At 30.5% G+C, this 17,045-nt stretch overlaps 1 pseudogene; it reads left to right on the plus strand.

Annotated features, from left to right (window-relative positions):
- Positions 1-698: 698 nt before the first annotated feature.
- Positions 699-16,420, plus strand: LOC148615660 (uncharacterized; annotated as a pseudogene).
- Positions 16,421-17,045: the final 625 nt, after the last annotated feature.

Raw genomic sequence — 17,045 nt, forward strand, 5'->3', positions numbered from 1 at the left:
AATACAACTAAATTCAATTACATAAAGACAGAACCATGTTAAAAATTAAAAAAATATTTAACAATATTAAATTCCGAAAATTGCACTTTTTGTGAAAGACTCATTATTGTCACATTGAAACTGAAAAAAATGGCGCCTGAAATGAGAAGATATGTTAGATACAATTTTGTTCATGGGTAGGGGTGGCATTTTCCCACCTAACAAGGCATGAAAATGTTCAAATATTTATTGCTTAGGCTCATTTTGAAGCTTAGACATAATATTAATGCGCTGTATCACATAAAAGCTTGTTTAAACTACAGAATTCCGAAAAAGAAGACAATTACGGGTGTAAAGAGGAAAATTCTGAAATTTTGAAATTTCACCCGTTCCTGTAATATTAGCCACTATCGGTGGATATTTATTAGTGTTGTTAGTCTGCTACTAGTGCTATTGAAGACAGACTTTCATACTGTACAGTATTTATATTAACGCTAATAGCGGCTAACACAAGATTACCGCTATTAACAGTAACAACAGGTTGGAGTTTTTTTTGTACATGGCATTTTGTGTCTTTTATGAACTGGACAATTAACTTTAAGTTATGCAAGTCTTCTTCGTCATTCGGAATATTGTCATCACAGGCGCCATATTTGTAGAACTTTTTATTTCGTTTTGTTTTAATTATGTTGATGTCATCATGGAATTTAAAATTCAAAATGGTATTAATCCGTAAACGTAAGGTGAAAACCACATCTGTTCACTACACTGGTAAGAGAAAGGCCACAACAAGAACAAGATCATTGACTTACCGATCCCTCAGTGCTGAAAACGATTTAGTCGCGCCATTTGGACAACCGTCCACGTCTAGTGTACAACAGTTAGCTGTAGATTGTCATATTGAAGAGAGAATACCATATGAAGAAAATGTACTTGTACAAGAAGAAGCGGGTATGTTTAAGAATTTATTCTTTTGACTTGTTTATTTACAAATAAGTTTTCCTGTCCTTTTTATTCTTTATCCGTAACGTTTCAACTGATATTCTGTATAGATGTATTGAAATGTACTTGAAAGAGTAATCAAGGGAACCAAGGTTATAGCGGTAATCAAAAGAATGTAATCCAGGGACAAAGACCAGATATGGAAAACAGACATACACAACAAAGAACATAAAGTAACTAAAATCATACATACAAAGTAACAAAAGCAAATGAGCAACTCGGACTCCACTAAAAACTGGAAGCATGGACCAGGTGCACCAGTAGGGTCAGCGTCCTCTGCTTTTCTAGAAACACCCGCCGAGTTGCTCATAAAAGTCAAGTCCGGGAAGACAAACGAGGAAAGGAAAACTATGACCCGTTGAATAAATCAGTTTTCATGGTGCAGATGGATACACCATAACGATACACGAGTTCATGATGACGACCATGACACTTCTGTAGTGATGACTTCAATCTTGTAGCAACATAACCCTGTTCCAGAAGCCTCTTTGTTAGAGTTCTAGCGCAATACAAAAAGTCTGCGTAGTTTCGGCAAGCTCTGACATAACGTATGAGTTGTGATATGAACACTCCATACGCAGGTGCCGAAGGGATGTTGCCACAGATGAAAGGAAAGTTGACAATTCTATATGAAAAGTCATCACGTTTGTCGTAAAGTTTGGTCAATAGTTTTCATTTACCATCGATTTCTAAGTTTCTATGAGGCTGACTTCACAGTGTCTGTAGTATCCTTTATCTCAAGTTCTTTTGGGTAGATGTGATGTATCAAATCCCTGAAATTGGGATTGTTTAAAGATAATACGTCATCTATATAGCGGAAACTGAGATTGAAGGATCTAGCCAAACGATATTCTTTCTTTCTGATCAGATCAGCTATAAAGTCAGCCTCATAAGAGTGAAGGAATAGGTCAGCAAGTAAAGGAGCACAATTTGTTCCCATTGGAATGCCGACTGTTTGTTGAAAAACACGTCCACCACACTGGACAAATATGTTGTCGATTAAAAATTCCAGCATTTTGTAAACATCTTCCTCTGTATATTTGGAAGATGATTTGGAATTATTTCTTACAAAGGATGAGGAATCTCTACCAAGAACTATATATTTGTATCTAGGTGTACCATCTTTTTTTGGAAAAACAACGATGTATAATGTTTTTAAGTCGGGATTTTAACTGAGTATGGGGAATAGAAGTATACAGTGTTGAAAAATCATAGGTTTTAATGCTATTATATACAGATAATAGTCTTGAACTGATTGTCTCCAAAAGATCTTTCTAATTTTTCAGGATCCACATTGAATTAATACCACTACGGGAGTAACAAGTGTTGTGGTAAGACTGCAGACCCTCTTTGACAGTTGTGAGTATAGAAGTTAAAAGTTTTGAAAGAGGTTTGGTGGTACATTTTGCAGATCTAGCTATGAAACTTTGTTTGTATGGATTCTTGTGGAGTTTAGGAATCCAGTACATAGACGGTAAATCACAATCATCGTCCTTGGTAGAGGGACCAAAAAGGATAACACAGATTTATGGTTTTCCATAATCTCTTCTTTGGAGAGAGTGGTAGCAGTATAGGTAATATCACTGCTATTATTTTCTACGTCTACCTCTGATAATAAACATTGGATGTAGATCGTTTTGCAGACAAAAACAATGTTGTTTTGGGCTTTGTCTGATGGTACGACAACATATTTGTCTAGTCCGACCCTGCAATCCTCCTCTTTTTTATTTGGATATTGAAATGTCGGGTTGGGGTCAGAACGATGTGCCATACAAAAAGTTGGAGATTTAGCGGTACCGCGGAGTATCGCCCTTCAAGCGCTTGTAATGACTTTCAAGTTGAAATTGTGCATGTCACACTTACCTAGTTCGATTCCGGAATCATTTTCCTGTATGCTGATACCAAATTTGCTACAAAAATTACATTTATTATTGAATTTTCGATAATTTTCCACGAGAGACCCTGTTTTGTTGACATTTTGAACCGTAATAGAGAGTAGGCGGAGCTTGTTACCACTTTTTAGAACTTCAGTCCTTTTCTTCCTGCTTTTAATAGCTTGAAGTTTCCTGTCCTTTTTTTTTAATTCAATTTATTCACAACTTCCAAATATGATCCACTTGAATAAAATTAGATTTTGACTATATCTACAGCATGAGAAAGTCGTCTTTTTTTTTTAAATATTTATTTTGAGCCTCCAGTTTTCACAAAATGTTTTAAAAGCATTTAAAATTTCCATTAAGCCTGTGGTGGACGCAGGACAGTATCGTTGGTATGCAATATTTGATTAAACAATGGTAATTTTTGTGACATTACAATTAATAAATGATTTTTTATTTGATTTGCTGCCATTCAGAACTACCTTATCCATATGCCAAGATAGAAAAAAATCCTTAATTTGCAATCATAAATTTAAAATGCCATAGGTTATCTGTGTTATAGATTTTTTAAAGAGAAATTTTTCATAAATGAAGATAGCTGCAACATATTTTGAATTAGCTTTCAGGCTTCTATTTTGATACACCAAAGGCACATGTATACAAGATGTCACCTTGCTGCACCTCCTATATCTTAAAAAAAACTTTGATGTTCTTAAAAGAGATTTCAATGCTAGAAAGAAGGAACAATAGTAACCAACAAAATTGAAGGAGTTTATGTTCCTTTTCTCTTTTTATTTACACTATTTGTCTGTCATATAAGTTTGTGCATGTCATCAAACTAAGTTTTGAGCAGGAGGAGGTTAAAATGGTTATTTCTATCAACATATCAGTATTGTAGATGGAAACTTACCAAAGATCCTAGATGAAGACCAATTAACAATACTGAGGCTCAACATGAAAAATCTTATGAAACTAATACCACTGAAATAAAATAATAATGATAAAATCATGAAAATACAACTAAAAAATATCATTTTGATTTTTAATCAAATATGACTATACTACATTTTCATTTCATCTTATTTCGACAATTAAAAAATATTTTCTTTTTACATTGAGTCTTTAAATAGAAGTATGTCTACAAATAGTTAACCATTGAGGAGGTTAAAGAGTTCAAATGGTCCATACCGTTATAATTAAGATAGTTTCTGAGTGATTGAATAAAAATAATGCATTACCAATTGATTATCCAAAACAGTTTAGGTGTCAAAAATACTTTGTCACTCCATCATTGTAAAAATTTTTCAAAAAACTTAATATTGTGCATGCATTAGTCCTAGTATACAAGTTTTAGCAGGCTGCTTTCATATCACGCTTTGCTTAGCAAAGCTTTAATTTTATTATACATCATTTTTATTATTATGTTTACTGTATATGTAAGTCATACATGTTAGTCCACAATGTCTATTTAACAAACATTAACTCTATGTCTTTTTTTATTTAAGACACAGGGTTCAAATTGCTGTGGATATGTGTTTTTATTAGAAATATTTTACATATTTATTTTAGGTGCATGTAAATCACGATATAATACATTAAAAGAAGGATCCCTCCAAGATTGGAAATTTTTAAGAGATGATCTCTATAATACTTTCATAAATTCAGAGGCTCCATAATCTGATGAATGTGAAAGTTGTGGCGATGAGTGCATCCAATTTTATAGATGTACTGACTGCTAACTGGGAAGTTATATGTCAGGGCTGCCTACTTAAAAGACACCAGCAACCTCATTTACATGTTTTTGAATAATTAAAGAAGATAATGAAAATTACAAAATCAATTTTTGACACAAGAAGAAATACACGTATTTTAATTTTGCTGATAAAATTTTGTATATAGAGGATCTGTAATTAATAGTGAATAATAATTTAAAAATATGAAAACTGTTAATTGTTTTGTCATCCAAAGAGTACAGTGCATGTTCATTAATCACTATATGTGTAAATGAAATAAATTATATAAATATTAATTATTACTTTGTGTGCTGACCTGGCTTAAGAATAGTCCAGTCAATGCAGCGAAATTTTACCCTTAATCTAAAATATTGCAACAGAAAATATATGAGTACTTATATACTTCAACCTTTCTATATGAGCAGTCAAAATGCATTGACATTATGAATGCTTTATTTTTTTAAGTTGCCAGGATGTTGTCCCCTTTAAATACAAAGAAGTAGTTTTTCTTGCTTTTAATGTCAATTTTCTTTTAAAATGTTGTTGCAGTCTAAAGACGGTAACAGTGTATTTACTTGATAAAAACTTTGATATACGAATTCAGCCCAAACCTATGTAAATGTATGACATAGCCTCACTTTTCCCGCAGTTCTAAGCCTCATCCATATATCATTTTTATGTTAGTCATTCCACTTTATTGTCTATATCTATAGCATTATGATCCAAATCAGGCACGAACCATTTTCTTATGGTGGGGGGGGGGGGCTGGGATTTTTTTTCAAAACAAAATATTAATTCAAATTTTGATTAAAAAAAATACAAATATTTTGAAAAGAGCTGAAAAAAAATAAAATAATTCAGAATTTTCAAAAAAAAAAAAAAAAAAAAAAAAGATTTGATAAATCAGAAAAAAAGAAGAGGAGGAAGAAGAAAATGAAAAAGAAGAAGATGAAGAAGAAGAAGTGTGTTCAGTGCATTAAATATAGTTATTAAATTTACCATGTGTTAACTTTTTTTAGTTTATTTTCTATAGGGATCCATGTTACTCATGTTTTTTAGTCGTTGTTAATTTTAGTTTTTTGTGTGCTTTATATGCGTTTGTATATATGCATGTTGGTTGTTTTATCTAATTTGCAGGCTACCGTTCATTGAAGATATATAGGTCGCCTTAGGCTGTCGATTATCCATTCCTGGTTGAGTGGTTGTCTCCTTGACATATTCCCAATTTCCATTCTTTTTATACCTTGGATTTATAATCTCTTGATTATTTTCTGGTTTTTTTTGCACCTAACCTTTGTAATATACTGAATGATTGTACCATAAATTTAATGATTGGATATGAACTGAACACAAAATCAATAAATACCAAACACAAAACTGAAAGAAAAACATAACACTTTTATATTTCAAAAGAAAAAAACAAAAAAGTAGATCACAACATGTGATTTTGACTAGAAATGAAGGGAAATATTGTAAATATCTAAAACATAGTCTTCCAAGCAATGCAAGACAATGGCGGAACATAAACATTTTTGAATGTTTTCTCTATCTGTTGGTTTTTTTACTAGGAAGCAGGAAATATTGTCTGTTTGAACTTTGTTTTGTTTTTCTGGTCTACCACATTTTAAAACTGCTCGAGTTTTCCTCTTCTCTACTTTTTTCTTGTTTTTTATTTTTTTTTTTCCTTACAATCCCCTTTTCTCTAGCTGAAACACAAGACCTTTCAGTGATTTTTTCTTCATAATTATATGTTCAGCTTTATTATATTAAATAGTTTAGCTAAGATGATTGTCACGTAGCTTTTACCTATGTTTTATTAATATCACTTTATACTCATTCATGTATACATATATTATGGTGTAATTTACATTGTAGAACTATTATTATTGACGCTAAATATCTCTAGGGATCATTTGTTGTCACTGTTCAAACCTGATTTTCTCTGAAACAAAACAAAAATAATGCAAAAAGATGTTTGAATATGTATTTACAGGTTTTTTCAGGTATTCCTTGCTCGCGATAACATACGGAAATGGAGGACATTTTAATTGCAACATGACAATTCAAGGATCTTGGTGTCTCTATGATGGTCTAAGGGAGTACCATAGTGCAGGAACTGGCCTACAGAAACTATGCTCATCAAAACCAAGACAAGGCTATAGACAAAATTGTTTCATATTACCGTAATAAAATATCACCTTGAACCATGTGCTTTATAATATGCATTTTTTCTATAAGCATACGCTGGGATATTGCTCTTGCAGAGATCAAAAAGCATACATTTCAGGAATTAAAAAAAAAATAGATTAGTTTCTCAAAAAAAAAAATTAAAATTTTTGCTGAAAGTGTGAAAAAAAATTCCAATTTTCTTTTTGTCTGAAATAAAATATTTTAAAATTAGGAAATCCCCCCCACCATCAGAAAATGGTTCGTGCCTAAACACAGAACGAGAATATAAAAAAAAATCCAACAAGCACATACCCCAAATAATTATAAAAAAATGAACATTGAATAGTGGAGATAACTATGCCTGATAAATAAAATATAGCAATAGTAGACATTTTTTTAAATTAATTATAGGCTCATCTACAACTAAAAACGAGTTTTCGTGTCTTTTACCAAAAAACAACTTATATTTAGAAACTTAATTGTAAACCATATACCTGATTTTCGAGATCATAAAGATCGAAAATTTGTGATTTATGAATATTCTTTTAACTAAGGCAAAATTGTTGATAAATTGTTGGCAGATGTATGTAAAAAGGACTATTTTTTTATTCAAAATGATGGAAGTGCCAGAAAATGTGAATTTTCTGTAATTGAAAATACCCAAAGATTTCAATATACCCTTCATAACTACATATGTTACATAATCATGGGCAGCATATGTAAAATAATTAGGTAAAAAACTTCTGTCAAAGTATCATACTTATCATAAAATCAATAAAAAAGAACAAAAAAAACTTTTGTGTTTATATAGGGATTAATTCTATGCATTTGATTCTGAACATTTTAACTGGACTAAAAGGAAAGAATTTAAATTATGAACTTTCTTTATACATTTTTCATAAATTTCTTAGACTTTTCCCATAAAAATAAATGGGAAAAATAATAAGTTTATCTTAAAATATAAGTTTTGTTATCATGAAAATTGAATTTCGTCTAATTCTGCACAAAATTTTTATTAGAATGGAACATTTGTGGGAACTCCTACCTGGAGAACAAAGGGACATGGTTGTTCCACAACCTACCTTAAAAGTATAGTTATTGTGGATGACAAAGGTAAATTAGAATGGCTTCTTTTGAGTCTTGACTTGTTAAACATGGTTTACATCTTTTAAAAGATTGCTATACTAGTATTTGCTGTACTAGTATTTGCTTTTTTGGAAAGTTTCAAAGATGTTTTATAATGTATACATAATGGTTTATGAGCTTCTGCATTATTCTAGGGTAAAAAAGTACTGTGTTTCCATTGCAAAATCTAGAATTAATTACTAAGTTTAAATTATTTGCTATTTAACTTCTGGATCTGAATAAAAAGATGATATTGACCTATTTTTTAACTTTGTCCATGCTCTTTCCAGGAAGACAGCATAACAGAAATTTACTGTTCTGTAAATGTGAGAAGGAGGCTGTTACTTTAATTAGATATGGTTTGTGGCCATCATCCACAAATTTCCAAAACTTGAACTTTTGAAATGGTTGAACAGGCTACTTTGGAATGTCATGTTTCAGTAAAAGGTTTCTGTGAGGCATTGAAGGTTAGGTGTTCTAAGCAACACAAGAATTATACAAATTTACAGGTATGCTAATAATTGTTTTTCTACTTTTCAACCTAAATTTGCTCATCTTGGAATGAAATAAATTACCGACATAGATTTATAATAATATAATAACAATCAAAGTGGAAGTCTATAACAGAAAAGTATGCTGTTCTTTCATTTTTTAGTTACATAAATTTTATTTATAAAAAGGATGGGTGGGGGTTGTTTTCCAATTTTCACACAATATGAAACAGTGGGAAAGTGTACATATTTATAGCGATGGTATTTGATCCAATACTATTTTTTTTAAGTATAAACCTTTGTCAAAATATTTTCATCTATATATGTTCTTCAAGCATGCCATTTGTCTATGGAGGATTGATAAAAATTTACTGAGCAGCTTAGCAGCTCAGTGAAAAGTTGTTTATTTATTAAATTTCCCAAGTGTCAATAGACAAATCATTCATGTGCGAGGGATATCATCTGTGTCTTGGAATCTGTGTGTTCCAGATACAATTTTTTTCTAGGTAAGTCCTACATTTAGTGATTTGGCTAAGCAGATATGTCTATGTGGAGTCTGGAGCATCACTGTGTTTAGTCTTGAGGGTTGCTAAGGTCACAAATAAAATATAATGCATTGATGAATATCTTACTAAAGATTAGGTTTATTGTAATTTACAAGCTGTTAATGTTTTCATTTTCATTTAAATAGTTACGAATTTTTTGTTTTTCAATTAATTATCCATACAAACATTTTTTTTCAGATAAAAGACATCTACAAAGTTCTCATATCAGAAACATTTTCCGAGTTTCGTAACTTTTTTCATAGGACAGAACAGCCTAACAACTTATGTAAGAATTTAGATGATGGAACCAATTGTCCAGCCTGTTTTTCTGTAAGTTTTTATTTTAAGCATTTTAATTTACTATAGTTCTTAACAGCAGTACAAAATTTACCAACTTTTCTCATTTGTAAACGTTTTTATCAATGTTTTATATATATACCTTCCTCACACATTCAGCATTTCTAAACCATTGAAAATTGATGCTAATTTAAATAAATCAAAACAAAATACAGTCATATGTATTTTGAGTTACAAATTAATATAAAAACAAAATAGATCAAAACATTTTTTTTGCTTTAAACATGATATTAGTATGATGTTAGGAATTTTTCCCAGCTGTTCCATCAAGGGAGGATAATGTAACTAAAAGATTGAACGTTAGGATTCCTATGACTGGACATCAATTTTATAAGAAAACAATTTTATCTTAGCATTTTCTAAGGAGAGATAAGTCGGTCAGGGAAGGATGTAGGGTATCCATTTGTGACCAGTACTCGCTTTAATTCTAGTTAACTTTTGATGTGAAATGAACCAATGGCAGGAAATAGTAGTAAATGTTTAGCATTGATGTTTAATGTATGAAAAGTTTATTTACAATGAATAATTAATACTGTAATGTACACATCATTATTTATCCTCAATAACTATTTATAGACAGAGCCCAAGATTTACAGCTTCGATGCTGATTTTCCATTAGTAAGGAAAAGCTCAGCTGGTAAACAGTGGGAACAGCCAAAGCATCAAGAGAAATTTTTTCTCAACCAAATTGATGTCGATGAATTCATTGGAGACTACAGTACTGATAAGAAGAAGCAAAATGTGGTATACATTTTGTTTCGTTACAAAAAACATTTACTATTTTAATAGTTAGACTATAATGTAATTAGCATTTACTAATGCTGATATTTAAATTTGTTTTGTATATAGACGGCAAAATATATTTTAAGGAGTTTTTATGTCGTCTTTACTATGGAAAAAAATTGCCATATCAATATTGACTATATCATTTGCTAAAAATATTTAAGTTGAATGATATTATAATCATTAATTATGATTTCATAGATTTTCTCTGTTTTTATTTTAGGACTGTAGTGAATTTCAGGCAGGAACTAACCTTCGTTCTAAAAACAAAACAAAGAAATTAACTGAAACTGCAGTGTTTGGATCAACTTGCAGGCACGAATTTCCAAAATATTTCTTCAGTCTTAAACATGGCGAAAGGTATTATTAATTCAATAAATAACAATAGTCTTTGTTCTTGGTATCATATAGCATAGAATTATGTTTTGTAGAGGTCATTATCAGTTTTAAAAGAAATAGAAATTAATTCCAACAGTGTTTAGTAAAATTAAATATCCTATTGACCAAACAAACAAAACGATCATTAACAAATGTTCAGGCGACATTGCCAAAAAAACAATTGAAACCATGTAATATTCAAGTTGTCTTCCTTCTAATGCCTAATTTTTTCAGTTACTTTGGATGAAAATTGTTCCAAAGGCAATAGTTTAACTTACTCAAACAATATCAATTTATTTTTGCTATATACCTACCTTGGAAAATTAAATTTCAACCGTCAAAAAGTAAAATAATAATCTTTTTTTCTGAGCTGTATATTTGGTTTATAGGCTTGGTTATTCTGTGTTCTTCCTGAAGAAGTTGTTAGAGGATGAAAGATCTTCATCAGAAAATCCCCATCAAATTCATATCATGTATGATATTGCATGTAGCTTACACAATCATTTGAAGGTCAGTTTATATGCAAACTATAGTACATAATTCATTCAACTGAAATTTGGAATTGTTATACAATGTATTTTTGGCTGAATGAATGTAGGCAAAAGAACGTGGTATGAGATGCCTACATATTTAACCCACTGCATGACTGGAAATTATATTGTTTTTGTTGTTTTTTTAGAATATGAAATGAATGGTTAAGCATATTCAGCCACATTTATAAGTATATCATCTTACAATGATTAAGTACCTGTCCACATAAATTTCAGATTCATGTAAAGTGATTCATGTTCTCGAAAAACCTACCAACCATACGATGCTTTTTCAGTCTACATACCCGGTATGCTATACTTTCACGATATGATTTCTGGATTTAGATCTGCACTTTTTAGAAAATTAACCAAATTATATCAAATCAAGAATGATATCTTTCAACGTTCCAAATTAATGTACAATCTGTGTAATTTTTATTATAAAAGCACAACAACCAAATGATTATCTAATAATGTAGCTGTTTTTGAACAAGAAATACAACTGGACATGCATGAATCACCTTCTGTCTGATTTTTAGAAAGACTGATACTTAAAAAATGATGTCCACAATTTTGCAAATCTTTTTATTTACTTTCAAACATGCCCAATTGGAAAAAAAACATAGTGGGGTATTATTTAATGTCCAATTAGATGCCCTATCTTTTAGTTTATGAAAAATAAGTTTCTAAATTACATTTACTTGCCTGAAGTGTATTACCGCTAGAATGTACATGACCTTGCTAAATCATAATTCAAACATTTTTTATTTACTTATTATTATTGTTTTTCAGAAACAAGCTGATTCTTCACTCCTGGAGAAAGTGAAGTTTTCTATCCCTATTTTCCATTCTTATGGTCATAAAGTGGATTGTCAGGTAATTTGTTTGATTATACTTTAAAGAGACCACCCATGTAGAATTCATAATAGAGTCCAGATCCTGCTATATACATACCACAGAACAAATTTTATCCCACTAATTTAGTTTACGTGCAATGAAATGTAAAACTCTTACACCGCCATAGAGAACAGGTCTGTATGCATCAGAAGTCTCGGTTCCATAACAAATCAGTTACAGTAAATTGTGAACAGATCAAAGAATTAGCTTCTTTCCTTTTCTTGGTTTTTATGTTGTTTGTTTTATTCTTACAGTTTCTTTTCAGAAAATCTCTAATGAACGAACTTTTTAGGAACAAAATTTGGCTTGTAAGACCCACTGCCTTGGTACTTCATGGACACTCTCTTAAAAGTGATTTATCTGAAGTTTTTCATAAGTTTCCATCATTTGGCCATATACGTTTTTTTGTTAATTTATCCTATTACAATATTTTTATTTATAATAGTAAGTTTTTCACTTTTATTGATTTTAAGTTAATTTGTTCACTGATATAAAGCTCTTTTCCATTAAGAATGTTGGCTTGTCATGTTCAATCTTTTTATGTCAGATTTTAGGACTCCTCTGATTTTATAGCATTTATGTTTTTTTCCAGTGACCCCAGTTTTCTATTCATAATTTGATTAAATATACCTTAAAATGGTATTCTAGAATTTTTAATGAAGCTCTTGCCATTCCTTCAGGTTTTTTTAATTGATAAAACCTAATCAGAAAAAAACCTATGGAAAATCTTGAGAAATTCTTTTTGCTCCAAAATTCAAATGGTCATATCTCCAAATTTAGCACACTAATATTGTTTCTTCTTACATTATTCTAGCGTGAACTTCTCAAAAGATTTCACAACAAGTGAAATTATAAGTTTGAACCACTATTGTGTTTGTAGTATATAGATTTTTTTTATACTTATTACCAAAGATATTATATAGTCCAAGAAGGACCAATGGTGTTGATTTAACTGACGGGGAAAGTTTGGAGAGACTTTGGTCTGACCTTGGACGATTCTCTAAAATTACAAAAGAAATGACTCCAAAAAACAGAATTGACCTTTTAACTGATGACCTTTTACATTATGGAAGAAAAATAAAAGACAACCTGGGTAAGGCAACTTTAATGTATGCTTTTTTTTTTATATTTTTTTTGTAATTCAGATGACACAAAAATATCTCTAAGTAGTGGATATATTTTACTAAGCTAATAACACCCTCTAACAGCCATAGAAGGTGGCAGAAAAAACCTCTTAATTTAATATTTAGATGTATGATAAAATGTTTTATAATATTTATGCATTATATAATCTGTATCACATGTTGCATTACCCTCAATATATAATATCATCCTTTGGGTCATTGACTATCGTTGTTTTATAGATATTTAGGGATTATACATTATTTTATTCAGTATTATTCAAAGAAATCTTATTGTATATGGAAAACTCTACCACTTTACTGTGGGATTTCAACAATACCCCAAACTACAATTTTAGAACTTTCTTAAAATGGTTTGGAGATTCATTTACACTTTACTGTATGGAAATAAGGGATATCCTAGGTTTCTACTGCCTGTTAAAATCAGAATAGATATAAGTAAATTTTATTTGAACATATATTTCAGGCCAGATCCTTCCTGGAAAACTTAAGAAAGCAGTTCATCTTGAGAGTACAAGTAGTGCAAGTTTGCAAGAACTATTGAAACCATTGCCAGGTTAATATTACATGGGGTTCATGTTACTGATTGATTGCTGTTGTTTAATGCCGTCTCGGCAACCAGGGCCATATCACGGCAAGAACATTTAACGAAATGAAAATATTAAAAGCAAGATCAAAGTCTCTTCATAAAATCATGAAATTCAAACAAAAAGCTATTTACATATAAAAAGGTACATAAAAGGTAAATCTGAGACATGTAAAATACACTAAGAAACATTTCTTCGATAAAAAATTTAAAATATTGAAAAATAAAGGACGGTATCAAATTTAGATTTTATCAAATAAACTGATGTCCCGCAAGAAATCGATAATGTTTTTATCCCAAACACGTGACTAAAGTTTAATGCCTTTCAAATTTCAAATCCATACCTCAATAAATTTAGTATGTTTATATTTACTTCTTTCCATTACATCTTCATAGGCACATTTTAGTAAATCTGTCTGTTTTTTACAGGTGAATCATGTGATATTATTGAAAGATGGATTTCAGAGGAAGTAAAAGTTGCTTTATCATCTAAGAATGACCAGAACTGTAAGTATCAATCTATTTTTAAATCAATATTTTTAGTTAAGAAAATACCAACAGAAAGAATCAACACAAGTTATTACTTAAAATCATATTTCACAATGGAATGATGAAGTAATGGGTTGTTAAAAATGGTGTAACAAATTTGTGTATTTGCTTTTGTTAACAGTACATTCATATAGTTTAAGAACTCATACAGAATTTTACTTGACCAAAACGTTCATCATTACGACAAATGTGGGCTTTATTGCATCACCATTACATAGAAACCTGTCAACTTGGAAAGAATTTAAAGGTTTGCAGGACCTAGACAATTCAAATTCATAAATTGTTTTTAAGTATTAAAATCTTAACTTGATTTTGTTGCGCTTTTTTCATCAATTCTGCGGAGAGTATAAAAACAACCTAATTACAGGTAATGTTTTTAGATTTTCTCGACATATTAAAAGTTAACTGTATTCAAACTGGTGTGACTGTCAATAGAATGACAATACATACCTTAACACAACAGGTGACTAAAACTGTGTAAAAAATGGACTATATCAAGTGAATTTCAGTTGTTTGTTTATTTTGTCATTTTCTGCAATTGAAGACAAAAACAAATGTCAGTTTTTTTCTAAATTTTACTTGAAATCAATATAATTCTCTCCTAGGACATGATATGCCTTAAATTCCTTTCAGGTACACAGGTTTGTCTGTAGTCAAAAGGACTTTCGTTTTGAATTTGTCAAACATAATTGTATCCATTGGACAACATACATAGGTATATGTAATTACCTTTTTGTTTGACTTTCATATAGTTTATCATCTTAGGTACACATGTTTTTTTTATTGCTCAATCTTCATTTAAGTACATCTTCTCCTTATAGTTGCTCTGACATTGACCGAAGAATACTGCATGAAATTAGAGGAAGAGATTAATATGTGGTAACTATTCATGTAATTTTTGTCTCACCTGCAATGAATGTTGTGAAAGGCGAGACTTAAGCTTTTAATTGTTGGCATCTGCATCAGCACCCAAATTAAGATTTTCATCTTTAGTTTTCTGATTAGTAGAAAACAATGGATATGTTAAAACATAAATGCACCACTGATAACCTAAAAACAAAATAATAAATGCAAAGATCACCAAAATGTCTTTTTAACAAGTGTAAACACACTTCTAAGTAAGCTGTAGAAGGCCACAACAACAAAAGTAATAATATCCATGATAACTAAACAATGACATAGTCAGTTTCATGTAAACCATTTATGCTAAATCAATCATGTTTGGTATGAATTAGCCTCACGTTACCACAAATCTGTATCCATTACATGCATAAGCCCACAGTCACCATCTATTGACTTTGAAATTTCAAATATTATGTTAAGTTCTCGGATTTTAAAATTTAAATAGAAGATCAGGAAATGCTGATGACATCCCTATATTTTTATTTTTTTTTTCTAAGCCTTCTTCCTATGGTTTTTGCCAATATAGTGAATTTTTTTTTTAATTTTACAGATAAGTAGTGCAAAGTGTGGCGTGTAACATTTTAGATATATATGATGCATTATCATTTTCAGAGAATCCCTCACTGATGAACAGATTGCAAAAGATACAACCTACAAAAAGCAAGTATTGATTAAGTCAATATAGATTTTTTTATATTCATTATACTTTATTGGTCAAATCCACTATCAATGTTCTGTATTTCATGAGCCCTATGGGACATGGCGTTATACAATTTTCTCCTTTGAAAACTTGAAAAACAATAATTTAAATGATCAAGCGAGCTGAAGAGGAACGATGCCTTGTAAGAATGGAAATGTCATCATGCCAAAATTGGTATAGATTACAGCATGAGGTACTGTTAGAGGCTATAGGAAATACAACTGGAGGGCAAAGATCATCATTATTAAAAGAAGGCCTTCTTCTTAAGAGTAAACTTCAAGATTTGACAAACTGCTTCTCATCTTTTGTTGATGTTGGCAATGTTGCTACCTCATTTTATAAAATGGTGGATTTGGAACTTGATTTTGGGCATGTTTTTTCTGTTAAGGAGAAAGATGAATTCTTGGAGGACTTAAAATTAAGTGAGGATAATGATGTTTATGATGATGATCTCTGTGGTGATGTCTATGTTGATGATGATGATAATATGTATGATGATGTTGATGATTGTGATGACAGTGACATCAATGATTATGATTACGATGACATCGAAGATGACAATGAGGATGCCTACAAGAATGATGGTCTATGATGATTTATTATATGTGCATTTTGAACAGATTGTTTAATGATATTGGATTTATAACTATAAGCTAGGTTTTTGTATTGTGTTGTTGTAGTGACTGCTTGATTGATTGTTTGTTTTCTATTATACATTAGTAAATATTTCTGACAAAATCCAGTTACATCTATTCAATGAAGCAGTTTGTCACTTGGGGACAAGAAAATGAAACTTTTTTACCTACTTAGGAAAATGCAAAATATGTTTAGGGCCTACGATTTGTAATATCCAGCTCTTGTGCAGATCTTTTAGAGCCGGAAATGCTCCACTTATGTCATTTTATAATGTTCAATTCTAATTAGCTTTTTCATGTAGCGTTTGAAAAAGTCTATAAATGTTTGCTTTTTTCAAATTTAAAAGCTAAAATTTTGTTGAATCACAAAAATAGATTCTCAGTATTATAGCAAATCGTACTATTGATTTTCTGTGAATTTCAGTATATATATGTTCAATAATTTGAATTGGCTGCTTGTTTTATCCTCCAGCCATGTTAGAAATGTGTCCAATTTCCTAAAAAGTTGTGATGTCTAACTTATATTATATCTCTGTATTGTATCTTTTTAATCAAACAGGTGTCCATGCAAACATTAGGCAGTGGATGGCACATTACACATGTTTTTTTCAATAAGTTTTCATCAGATTCATATGACAATGGCATCCTTTTGCAAAGCGTAATG

The sequence above is a fragment of the Perna viridis genome, chromosome 5 (assembly GCF_037379345.1).
Source record: "Perna viridis isolate PV_CMFRI_1.1 ecotype Kerala chromosome 5, ASM3737934v1, whole genome shotgun sequence".
Taxonomy (NCBI): domain Eukaryota; kingdom Metazoa; phylum Mollusca; class Bivalvia; order Mytilida; family Mytilidae; genus Perna; species Perna viridis.